At 45.0% G+C, this 12,437-nt stretch overlaps 1 pseudogene across 1 annotated transcript; it reads right to left on the reverse strand.

Annotated features, from left to right (window-relative positions):
• Positions 1 to 1,031: 1,031 nt before the first annotated feature.
• Positions 1,032 to 12,158, reverse strand: LOC106581075 (bridge-like lipid transfer protein family member 2; annotated as a pseudogene). Its single transcript, XR_014381790.1, has 13 exons — positions 12,015 to 12,158; positions 11,802 to 11,910; positions 10,024 to 10,147; positions 9,793 to 9,917; positions 9,556 to 9,623; positions 9,268 to 9,404; positions 8,932 to 9,152; positions 8,254 to 8,449; positions 7,481 to 7,776; positions 6,927 to 7,132; positions 6,784 to 6,807; positions 5,745 to 6,490; positions 1,032 to 5,601 (listed from the first exon to the last, which is right to left on the reverse strand). The product of XR_014381790.1 is annotated as a bridge-like lipid transfer protein family member 2 (transcript).
• Between the last annotated feature and the right edge of the window lie 279 nt (positions 12,159 to 12,437).

Genomic DNA, 12,437 nt, shown 5'->3' on the forward strand with positions numbered 1-12,437 from the left:
TGGGTTGTTGCCCTCCTACGGCCTCCTCCACGTCTCCTGATGTACTGGCCTGTCTCCTGATAGCGCCTCCATGCTCTGGACACTACGCTGACAGACACAGCAAACCTTCTTGCCACAGCTCGCATTGATGTGCCATCCTGGATGAGCTGCACTACCTGAGCCACTTGTGTGGGTTGTAGACTCCGTCTCATGCTACCACTAGAGTGAAAGCACCACCAGCATTCAAAAGTGACCAAAACATCAGCCAGGAAGCATAGGAACTGAGAAGTGGTCTGTGGTCCCCACCTGCAGAACCACTCCTTTATTGGGGGTGTCTTGCTAATTGCCTATAATGTCCACCTGTTGTCTATTCCATTTGCACAACAGCATGTGAAATTTATTGTCAATCAGTGTTGCTTCCTAAGTGGACCGTTTGATTTCACAGAAGTGTGATTGACTTGGAGTTACATTGTGTTGTTTAAGTGTTCCCTTTATTTTTTTGAGCAGTGTAGTTTCATTATGTATTGTGTCCACCATAGGGAGAGAAAAGCAGTGTTGACTGGAAAGATCTGAACCTGGTTCTGCCTTGTCTGGAGTACCACAACAACACGTGGACCTGGCTGGACTTTGCCATGGCTGTGAAGAGGGACAGCAGGAAAGCCCTGGTAGCACAGGTACTGCGCTGAACCCTGTCCTGCTTATTACTAACCCAACTGCTGCAGGGTAAAGTTCCCTCCTAGAAACAGATCTAGGATCAACCTCTCCTTTGACCATTATTGGGGAAAATGTAAAACTGACCCAGGGTCAGCATGTAAGGGAAACTTAATCCTACTCCGTACTGCACAGAACCCTGACCCCTCCAATTACCAAAACATCCATGCCCTACAGTAGCAGTTAGATGGCAAAAATGGCACTTCTACCATCATGATGTTCCAAGCTACCAAAATGCCAATCCCTGCCTAAAGCTATTTTTATGTCACAATATAGAACTATGTATAGTTGACTTCATTCGTATGTCCTATATATTTCTCGCCTTTTCCTTTTCCCATCAATAGACAATATTTATTTATTTATTTAACCTCTAAGAACACATTCTTATTTACAATGACGGCCTACCAAAAGGATTAAAAATAAAACATTTTAACAATATAGGACAAAATAAACATCACGATAAAGAGACACCACAACACTACATAAAGAGAACTAAGACCACAACAGCATGGCAGCAGCAAACATTTTTTTACAATTATTATTGGGCACAGACAACAGCAAAGGTCAAGAAGGTAGAGACAACAATACATCATGCGAAGCAGCCACAACTGTCAGTATGAGTGTCCATGATTGAGTCTTTGAATGAAGAGAGAGAACTGTCCAGTTTGAGTGTTTTTTGCGGCTTGTTCCAGTCACTTGCTGCAGTGAACTGAAAAGAGGAGCGACCCAGGGATGTGTGCTTTAGGGACCTTTAACAGAATGTGACTGGCAGAATGGGTGATGTATGTGGAGGATGTGGGCTGCAGTAGATATCTCAGATAGGGGGGAGTGAGGAATAAGAGGGTTTTATAAATAAGCATCAACCAGTGGGTCTTGTGACAGGTATACAGAGATGACCAGTTTACAGAGGAGTATAGAGTGCAGTGATGTGTCCTATAAGGAGTATTGGTGGCAAATCTGATGGCCGAATGGTGAAGAACATCTACCCGCTCGAGAGCACTCTTACCTGCCGATCTATAAATTACGTCTCCGTAATCTAGCATGGGTAGGATGGTCATCTGAATCAGGGTTAGTTTGGCAGCTGGGGTGAAAGAGGAGCGATTACGATAGAGGAAACCAAGTCTTGATTTAACCTTAGCTTGTAGCTTTGATATGTACTGAGAGAAGGACAGTGTACCGTCTAGCCATACTCCCAAGTACTTGTATGAAGTGACTACCTCAAGCTCTAAACCCTCAGAGGTAGTAATCACCCGTGAGGAGAGGGGCATTCTTCTTACCAAACCACATTACCTTTTGTTTTGGAGGTATTCAGAACAAGGTTAAGGTCAGAGAAAGCTTGTTGGACACTAAGAAAGTTTAACACAAAATCTGGGGAAAGGAGTTCTTGAACCATATGTTATTTCATATTTTCTGAAGTGACCTATGATATCTGTCCCCCGCTCCCCCCAACTTTTGCGAGAAAGTTGGGAAGTACTTGTGAAACAACAAGCCAATTACACCAGCAGATGTAGCTAGTTGGCAAAGTTGCAGGGACGCAACTTTCACTGGGGTCATGTCCACCCCACATTCTGAAATTGCATTTTTGTCCCCCCCAGTTATCATTGGAATGTAATACAAAACGAGGCAACGGTGTGCTTTAGAACCAAGCGGACGCCTCCGAGCGGTCGGGTAGATTGTTTATCAGACTGGATAATTACACCCCCCCCCTGTTTATCAGACTGGATAATTACGGAGCACCATTAAATCCATTATTATTTTTTTTAAATGGCAAGAATATGGCACCACAACGAACCTGCCAAGAGACGGCTGCCCACCAAAACTCACAGACCAGGCAAGGAGCGCATTATTCAGAGAGGCAACAAAGAGACCAAAGATAACCCTTAAGGAGCTGCAAAGCTCCACAGCGGAGATTGGAGTATCTGTCCATAGGACCACTTTAAGCCATACACTCCACAAAGCTGGGCTTTACGGAAGAGTGGCCAGAAAAAAGCCATTGCTTAAAGAAAAAAAATAAGCAAACACGTTTGGTGTTGCCAAAAGGTATGCGGGAGACTCCCCAAACATATGGAAGAAGGTACTCTGGTCAGATTAGACTAAAACTGAGCTTTGTCTGGCGCACTGTCTGGTGCAAACCCAACACCTCTCATCACCCTCGAGAACAGTCACCACAGTGAAGCATGGTGGTGGCAGCATCATGCTGTGGGGATGTTTTTCCATCAGCAGGGACTGGAAAACTGGTCAGAATTGAAGGAATGATTGATGGCGCTAAATACAGGGAAATTCTTGAAGGAAACCTGTTTCAGTCTTCCAGAGATTTGAGACTGGGACAGAGGTTCACCTTCCAGCAGGACAATGACAAAAGCATACTGCTAAAGCAACACTTGAGTGGTTTAAGGGGAAACATTTAAATGTCTTGGAATGGCCTAGTCAAAGCCCAGACCTCAATCCAATTGAGAATCTGTGGTATGACTTAAATATTGCTGTACGCCACTGGAACCCATCCAACCTGAAGGAGCTGGAGCAGTTTTGGCTTGAAGAATGGGCAAAAATCCCAGTGGCTAGATGTGCCAAGCTTATAGACATACCCCAAGAAACTTGAAGCTGTAATTGCTGCAAAAGGTGTCTCTACAAAGTATTGACTTTGTGAATAGTTATGCACCTTCAAGTTCTGTTTTTTTGTCTTATTTCTTGTTTGTGTCATAACAAAAAGTATTTTGCATCTTCAAAGTGGTAGGCATGTTGTGTAAATCAAATGATACAACCCCCCCCAAAAAATCCATTTGAATTCCAGGTTGTAAGGCAACAAAATATGAAAAATGACAGGAGGGGTGAATACTTTTGCAAACCACTGTTTAAGGAATCCTATGTATACATAAGTGGACATTATAAAAAAGGGCCATCAGGCCCATATGTTTTTTTTTCTCCAAATAAAAACAATGGCCAGTTTGAGTCGCAGTTGTACGCGCGTTTTATTTTTTGTAAAATAATAATTTAAAAAAGTAAAAAATTAAAATAGTAGACAATGTCTGGCTGCAAATTTGTTGTTTTTTCAATATGGCCCTGATTGAATTTGACACCCCTGATGTAGAAGATGCTTTTATCCAGAGCGATTACAGTCAGTGCACTCAACTAAGTTTAGTAGGAAAAACAACCACATATCACAGTAATTGCAAGTTATTACACCCTTCTTTGAACTAGCTGCAATCAGCAGAACCAGTGCCAGGAAGAAAAACCCGTATGGATGAGAGTTCAAGACAGCAGCAGCACCACTACGGCCTCTGAACGACTACCACTCCCTACACTCCTGTACTTTAGAAAATGGCACCCTATCCCCTTTATTGTGCACTACTTTTGACCAGGGCCCATAGTGCACAATTTAGGGAATAGGATGCCATGTGGGATGCACACTCTCACACAGCCCTCAAGGTCACACTAGACCCAGGCTTTTAATAGACACCAGGGGTGACACAGCAACTACCTACTGAATACCACACAAGAGTTGGCAGACAATGGAAACTAATATTGATTGGTTGGGTGGAGACAGGTGTGGATTTCAGGCTGGTCAACATGTAGAGCATCGATGGAGACTTGAGGGCAAGTGAACATATATATATAGTAAAGCATAACTGTTGCACATCAATAACTGGTAAGTAAGTAAGCCTGGTAAGTAAGTAAGACTTTGGACCGTTTAACTTTCCCTCAATCCTGACTAGTCTCTCAGTCCGTTGCTGAAAAAACATCCCCACAGCATGATGCTGCCACCACCATGCTTCATCGTAGGGATGGTGCCAGGTTTCCTCCCGACGTGACGCTTGGCATTCAGGCCAAAGAGTTCAATCTTGGTTTCATTAGACCAGATAATCTTGTTTCTCTTGGTCAGAGTCCTTTAGGTGCCTTTTGGCAAAATCCAAGTGGGCTGTCATGTGCCTTTTACTGAGGAGTGGCTTCCATCTGGCCACTCTACCACTCAGGTCTGATTGGTGGAGTGTTGCAGAGATGGTTGTCCATCTGGAAGGTTATCTCATCTCCACAGAGGAATTCTGGAGCGCTGTCAGAGTGACCATTGTTTTTTTTTTTTGGGGTCACTGCCCTGACCAGCTCTGGGAATAGTCTTGGGGGTTCCAAACTTCTTCCATTTAAGAATGATGAAGGCCACTGTGTTCTTGGGGAACTTCAGTGCTGCAGAAATGTTTTGTTACCCTTCCCCAAATCTGTGCTTCAACACAATCCTGTCTCGGAGCACTACGGACAATTCCTTCGACCTCATGGTTTGTTTTTTGCTCTGACATGCACTGTCAACTGTAGGACCTTATATAGGACAGGTGTGTGCCTTTCCAAACCACATTCAATCAGGTGGACTCCAATCAAGTTGTAGAAACATATCAAGGACGATCAATGGAAACAGAATGCACCTGACCTCAATTGAGTCTCATAGCAAAGGGCCTGAATACTTGTAAAAACCTGTTCTCGCTTTGTCATTATGGGGTATTGTGTGTAGATTGATGAGGATTTTTTTATTTTATTTGAATCCATTTTAGAATAACGCAACGCTTTAACGTAACAAAATGTGGAAAAAGTGAAGGGGTCTGAATACTTTCCAAATGCACTGTATGTGATCGTCCGATATGTGTCTATTGCTGACTGATGAAAATACAAATGTTGATCACAAAAAATGAGGATCGCCTTGAGGTTCGTGCTTCATTGAAACACCTGACTCACATTTGAAATCGCAGTAGAACTTGAGTGGCAGCATGTTCCTGTGGACGGTTTCATCTCCCCATGGCTGGCCTAGTGGCAGCATCTGCCTGCGGCGAGCCCGGCCCTGCCCGTCCTGCTCGGTCCCGATCAGACGGCCTGACAGCGCCCAGTCCCGGATCTCAAACAGGTAACGAGGATAGTCCCATATTCTCACTGGCAAAGGGGGAAAAAATAATTTTGATTAAATATAACGATAATATTATCAATATAAATAATTAAGGTACGGAGCAGTGGTCAAATGTAGTGTACTATAAAAGGTAATTGGGTTCCATTTGGGACACAACCCCATCACTCACCCAAGAAGGCAGTGAGGTTGAACTTGATTGCCCGGCACCACTGGACTACCTGGGGGAGCCCTTCTCTGGGGAAGGGGCTGACTCCGTCGACGTCCCTCAGCTGCTCGCGGACTTGCTGCGGCCCGTGGAGGGACTGGTCGGCCAGGGCCACCAGCTCCAGGTCGGACACTGTCCAGGTCAGAAGAGACTTCCTCATGGGCGTGTTGGAGTAGAGGCGACGGGAGCGCTGGATGTAGATCTCTATGTGTTTGCGCTCTAGAGACGTATACAGCTCTTCTATCTTCCTGGCAGGCAGCAGTTCTCCGTGCTGCTTCCGTTGGTCAGCCACCTTCTTGTCCAGCAGCTGGAGCCTCTTGGAGCTCTCCTTGCTCTCGTCCTTCATCAGCTCGTAGTTGTCCCTTAGCTTGATCTCAAACACGTCGTCCAGGAAGACGAAGGAGAACTATCTGATCTTGAAGACCAGATCTGGGGGCAGATGCTGAAGGCCTGGCTGGAGGCCTGGGGTCTGGTCTGAGCCACTTCTGAACGCTGATGAACTTGTCAAAGGAGTTGGAGAAGTTGTACTGGTAGGGGAACTCCACAGCCAGGCAGAGGCAGGTGAACACCCAGACACGGTTGTGTTGGGTGGAGAGGAAGGGAAAGAGGTGGCGTTGGTCCAGGGCCTGGGTGCGTCTGGACCTCCAAGCCCTTGAAGGAGAATATGTTGTTGCCGTCGAAGTTGAGAAACATGTGGGGTGAGCGGATGTTCATGGAGCCGGAGTGAGTGGAGAGGGACAGGGCGTGTGTGTGCAGCAGAAGGTAGTTGTGCTCCGTCACCTGGGCTGTGAAGCGGGTTCCGCCCAGTTCTAAACACACAGACAGGTCCTTGACCCTGCTGTGGGCTGGAGAAGTCTTAGTAAATCCACTCTCTGGTGGATCTGCTAAACTCTCGTCATCTCTTTTCTCTGTCAGGCCTAGAGAGTCACACAGAGTATTCCAGCAACCCTGGCTCTCTGTCACGTGGTGATACAAAAATGTGGTCTGATGGCATCCACTGCACTGTCAGCTCCTCTTGACACTGGACCTGCACAAGGGAAGAGAACGATGCATGCGAACTTATCTGAATAACACTGTCAATCAAGAAGAAGGAATAGGACTGATAAGCCTGATGGACTGACGGTAGGATGAGTAATTGTAACCTACCTCCACGTTCCCAGTGGTGACGTGGTAGCAGACGGCCAGGATGGAGAGGCTGAGGATAGGGTTGGGGGTTTGGGCTGAAGGACAGCAGGGCTCAATGGTCTCTGTGAGAGCCTTCACCACAGACACACACACACCCTGGACAGACACCGTGGAGCTTTCCGCCGAGTCTTGGGCCTTCACTGTGTCCAGCCGCAAAGACACAGCTCCTAGCACAACACAGGAGCCAATTACCATACTCAATGTAGGCCTAGTCAGAGATGGATATTAAAGGGTCCATCCAAAATGGCACCCTATTGCCCTCAAACTCAACTCTGGACTGGAAGCCAGTGCCACTGCATTTTTTCATTGTTCCCCTTTAATCAGAGAGTGATTTAGAACTAGGACACCAGGTGCAGAAAACATGCAGGCTCCGGACCTCGTACGGAATGAATTGAGTACCCCTGCCCTATATAGTGCACTAATTTTGACCAGGGGCCATAGGGCTGTAGTGAACTATATAGGGGATAGGGTGCCATTTTGGATGCACACTAAACAGCACTTCCCATTTAACTTACCTGCTACATTGGAGAGTGTGAACACATTGACATCCTCCAGGTTACACTCAATCTTAAAATAAAAGACACCATGACTGGGGGAGGTTGTCCCAACAACAAGGACAGGTACAGGCACCACATCTGGCTGCTCTGAGGCCTCCAGCTTCCTGCAGCTGTCCAGGTTACAGAGGGACAGTAGGCGGGACAGGCATAGGGCACTGGTCTGACACCTCCAGCTGTAGGCCCCTCACACTGGACTCCACACTCACACTCTCAGAATGGCTACTGGACTCACTCTGGGACTTGTTGAAGCTCCCCTGGGGTGACAGAGACAGTAAAGATAACAATGGCTGGTGTAGTATTGGTCAAATACTAAATCAGGGCTGTGATCATCAGGTCAATACAGGAAAAGAAGGGTATTTTTAGAGCAGGGGTGTCAAACTCATTCCATGGAGAGCATAGTGTGTGGGGGTTTTAGGTTTTTCCTTTCGATGAAGACGTAGACAACCAGGTGAGGAGAGTTCCTTACTAATTAGTGACCTTATGTCATCAATCAAGTACAAGGGAGAAGTGAAAACCCGCAGACACTCGGCCCTCGGTTGAATGAGTTTGACCCGTGGTTTAGAGGTCAATTTCAACGATTTATGAATAGATGGTAATTTCAGAAAAGTAAGGAATTCCTGTAGCCTGATTTTGGTGATCTTCATCACATCATTGGAACCCAGCTGAAACCATGGGGAGTAGTGAGTGTGTAACCCTAAATAGTTATTGCCTACCTTGTATGCCTGCCTTACCTGCAGTGTAAGGGAGTCGAGGATGAGGGCTTCCCCCCACACGTGTTTGCCAGGGGGGGTGGGGGGGCCTGCTGCATGTGGGGATCCTGGCCCACCCTCCACCAGAAGTGTTCCAAGGACAGAGAGAGGTGGCGGTGAACATTCTGGAAATGAAAGCTCTCTGCATTTGTGCTGATGTCCAGGACGTGCTGCATCGCTACATTATACATGACATATTCAGATCTACTGAAGATCACAAGTCACATTACTACACTTTGGGATGCAACTTTAACTCTACTCACTATGTGTAGGTGTGTGATGATTCTGTGATGTAAATGGATATTGCATTTGATTACCATATATAGAAGAATAAAGTTATTGTAGTTCATGTGTTACAGAACAGTAAAAAGCTGACTGTGCCTTACAAAAACACTTCTGATGACTTATCTAATCTATCAGGGCCTGGTATGTTTGGAAAGGGTTGATTTAACAGCTCTAGCACCATGACTTCCTGAAACCACTGCAATGTTGAAAGCAGAATGAACTGAAGAAAAATACCCACTGCTGTTCATTGGCATTCCTGTCAATCCTATCCAGGCAAGACTAAACTTTGTGTTCCCACAACAACATATTCTTGACCTTTAATGCAACGGGAGTATATTTTGACCATGCCCTGTGTGAGTGTGTGTTGTGCTGTACCTGTGCTGACTGAGATGAAGCCCAGGGCGAAGGGAGGGGTGTCTCCCAGCTGGACAGACACATTGACATTGGACACTGAGGAGCTGATCATCACTGGGGCGTCCAGATGGGGGAAGTTCCTGTAGGACGGGAGGGTATGCAAATACTCCACACCACAATATACCACCAGATACAACAGAAACATGAGGATTAGAGTGTTAATATCACAAAGAAACCATGTTATAGGGTCAGGTTAGTAATGCATGTTGTTGGATATTGTCTTTACATCTGTTTCAAGCAATCAACTGGTGTGCTTGACATTCTCCAGTCTGGTTTGTCAGTTGAAAATGCTCATACCTCTTTCTATGAGCTGTTTTCCGATGAATAAGCTGTTCCCATGGAAACAGGTCTAGCCAATGGGAGAACTCCTAGTGACGGTAGTGGATGATGCAGTTGTTGACTGTGACTGACCCTGAAATGTCCACTGATGTCACCTGGGGACATGAGTGGGAGATAAGCAGGAGACTTCAGAACAAACTTATTTCTTACAAGAGATCAAATGTCAAACATATTTGCAAAGAGCTATGATGATGCAATGCAACTATGAAAACTAGTAACCATATCAATCAAATCCACACCACTCACTTGCAAGACAGTCCTGAGGGTGTTAAGGCAAAGGATTCTCTGTCTGCTCTGGGAGAGGAGAAGCCCATCTGATGATACACAAACAAGGAATGGATATTTTCCCCACCCTCCCAGACCCTCTCGTCCCCTCCTCTATGGCTACATCACAAATGGCAACCTATTCCCTATATAGTGCACTATGTAGGAAATAGATAGCCATTTGTGACACTTCTTTCTGGTGCCAAGCTCTCCACTCACCCTCCAGAAGTAGCTCCAGGCTGCTCTGAGGGAAGCTCATCTCAGGGGTGAAGCTCCTGAGCGACAGCTGCTCGTCCTCACGTCTGTATCCCACCTTCAGAGACTTTAGTGTCCAGTTCAAGTGTCTGGATGATTCAGATATACAGTCAAAGGAAGAAGAAAATGGAATAACAGAAACACAAACCAACACATAAAATATAATTCATACTAACGCCATGCCCTATGACTGACCTTTTCTGGCTGTGCATGGACAGGGTTATACTAGTATTCTCAAACTCCACATTGACCTTCTGGGGCACCAGCTGATGAAACTGCTCCACTGCTTCAGTCTGGAAAAACTCACCCTTTTCACATTCTAAAAGAAAATGACAGACAGAAGTGGTTGTGAATAATGCATCTCCGAATGGTTCTCAAAATGACCTCACAACAACCATACAATAACACCATGTCTGCGTCTCAAATGGCACATTTCTCCCTAAAGTAGTGCACTACATAGGGAATAAGGTGCCATTGGGACGCAACCCATTGCCCTTTCTCACTGTCTGCAGAGAGAGTGCTCTCCAGAGGAGGAGGTGGAAGCAGTAGCCAGCAGTGTTCTCACACACAGGGCCAGTCGGCCTGGACGCAGCTCTGGAAGGCTGACCTCCCCAGACAGCACCAGGCTCAGGGACGTCTCCGCCAGACGTCCCTGAGACGTCCCATCTCATAATTTCATTTTCTCAAAAAATCAACTATTTTACACCATTTTAAAGATAAACTCCTCGTTAATCTGACCACATTGTCCGATTTCAAAAAGGCTTTACGGCGAAAGCATAAAATTAGATTACGTTAGGACATAAACTTCACAAGAAAAACCACAGACATTTTCCAAGCAAGGACATGCATCACAAAAACCAAAAATACAGCTAAAATATTCACCAACCTTTGATGATCTTCATCAGATGGCACTCATAGGACTTCATGTTACACAATTCATGTATGTTTTGCTCGATAAAGTTCATATTTATATCCAAAAACCCCATTTTACATTGGGGCGTGATGTTCAGAAAATGTATTCCCACCAAAACTTCCGGTGAATGAGCACATCAATTTACAAAAATACTCATCATAAACGTTGATAAAATGTACAACAGTTATTGAAAGAATTATAGATATACTTCTCCTTAATGCAAACGCTGTGTCAGATTTTAAAATAGCTTTACGGAGAAAGCACATTTTTCAATATTCTGAGTACATAGCTCAGCCATCAAAGCAAGCTATACAGATACCCGCCAAGTTCTGGGGTCAACTAAACTCAGAATTAGTATTATAAATATTCTCTTACCTTTGCTGATCTTCGTCAGAATGCACTCCTAGGACTCCTACTTCCACAAGAAATTTTATTTTGGTTAGAAATACTCCATATTTATGTCCAAATACCTCAGTTTTGTTCGTGCGTTCAGATCACTATCCAAAGGCATAACGCGCGATCATAAATCCAGACACGAAAAGTCAAATAGTTCCATTACCGTTCGTAGAAACATGTCAAACGTTGTTTACAATCAATCCTTAGGGTCTTTTTAACATAAAACGTCGATAATATTCCAACCGGACAAAAGCGTATTCATTACAGAGGAAAAAGAAGGAGCGGCGCACCAAACGTGCCTGCGCAGTAAACAACTCACTGGTCCCAGGCAGTCCACTCATTGACTGAGCTCCTATTTTCTGCCCAGTAACAGAAGAAGGATGAAACACGTTTCTAAAGGCTGTTGACAGCCAATGGAAGCCTTAGGAAGTGCAACGTGACCCCACAGACACTGTAGTTTCGATAGGGATTCAAAAGAAGAACTACAATTCTCAGATTTCCCACTTCCTGGTTGGATTTTTCTCAGGTTTTTGCATGCCATATGAGTTCTGTTATACTCACAGACATCATTCAAACAGTTTTAGAAACTTCAGAGTGTTTTCTATCCAAATCTACTAATAATATGCAAATATTTGACTCTGGGCCCGAGTATTAGGCAGTTTACTCTGGGCGAGCAGTAGGTCAATACTTGAGGTGGTCATGTACCATAGAGACTCTGACAGGGCTAGGTTTAACACCATCACGTTGATGGAGTCAATATGGAAGGACAGCAGCTAAGAGCAAAGACAGACAGCAGCTGAGTGAACTGAGAGCACTTTTTTCATAAAATATTTTGTGAGTAGCATTCTTATATAAACAGTTGTGTGTTGGTCCCTACCTGGGAGATAAACCGCAGGGTTGTGGGGCTAAGAGGAACCTTCCCTGACTCTCCTCCATCACAGCGCTTAGGCGCCCGAGGTCTCAGAGGCTGTTGCAGGTCCACTCTCACTCTGGTCTCACCCACACACAACACCAGGCACATCCTGAGAAACAAACACACAGTTCACAACCTTGTACTGTTGAATGATTCATGGGCCCTTTCCCTTAAAAGGGCAAGAAGGCTGAGAGATATGCAATTATGTTATGAGGTCATAAGATTGTATAAACATGTCTTTAAAACACACACGGCAGGTTCTGATTTAAAAGTTTGCTTGAAATCCATATCCTATTTCCTGAAATAAACACAGAGAAATGCACCTGGTTTAAAACCGAATTGTAGTCTTACATGAGTTGAAGGTTGTAATTTAATCTACAACGTTTG

Source organism: Salmo salar, chromosome 20 (genome assembly GCF_965601325.2).
Source record: "Salmo salar chromosome 20, fSalSal1, whole genome shotgun sequence".
Taxonomy (NCBI): Eukaryota; Metazoa; Chordata; class Actinopteri; order Salmoniformes; family Salmonidae; genus Salmo; species Salmo salar.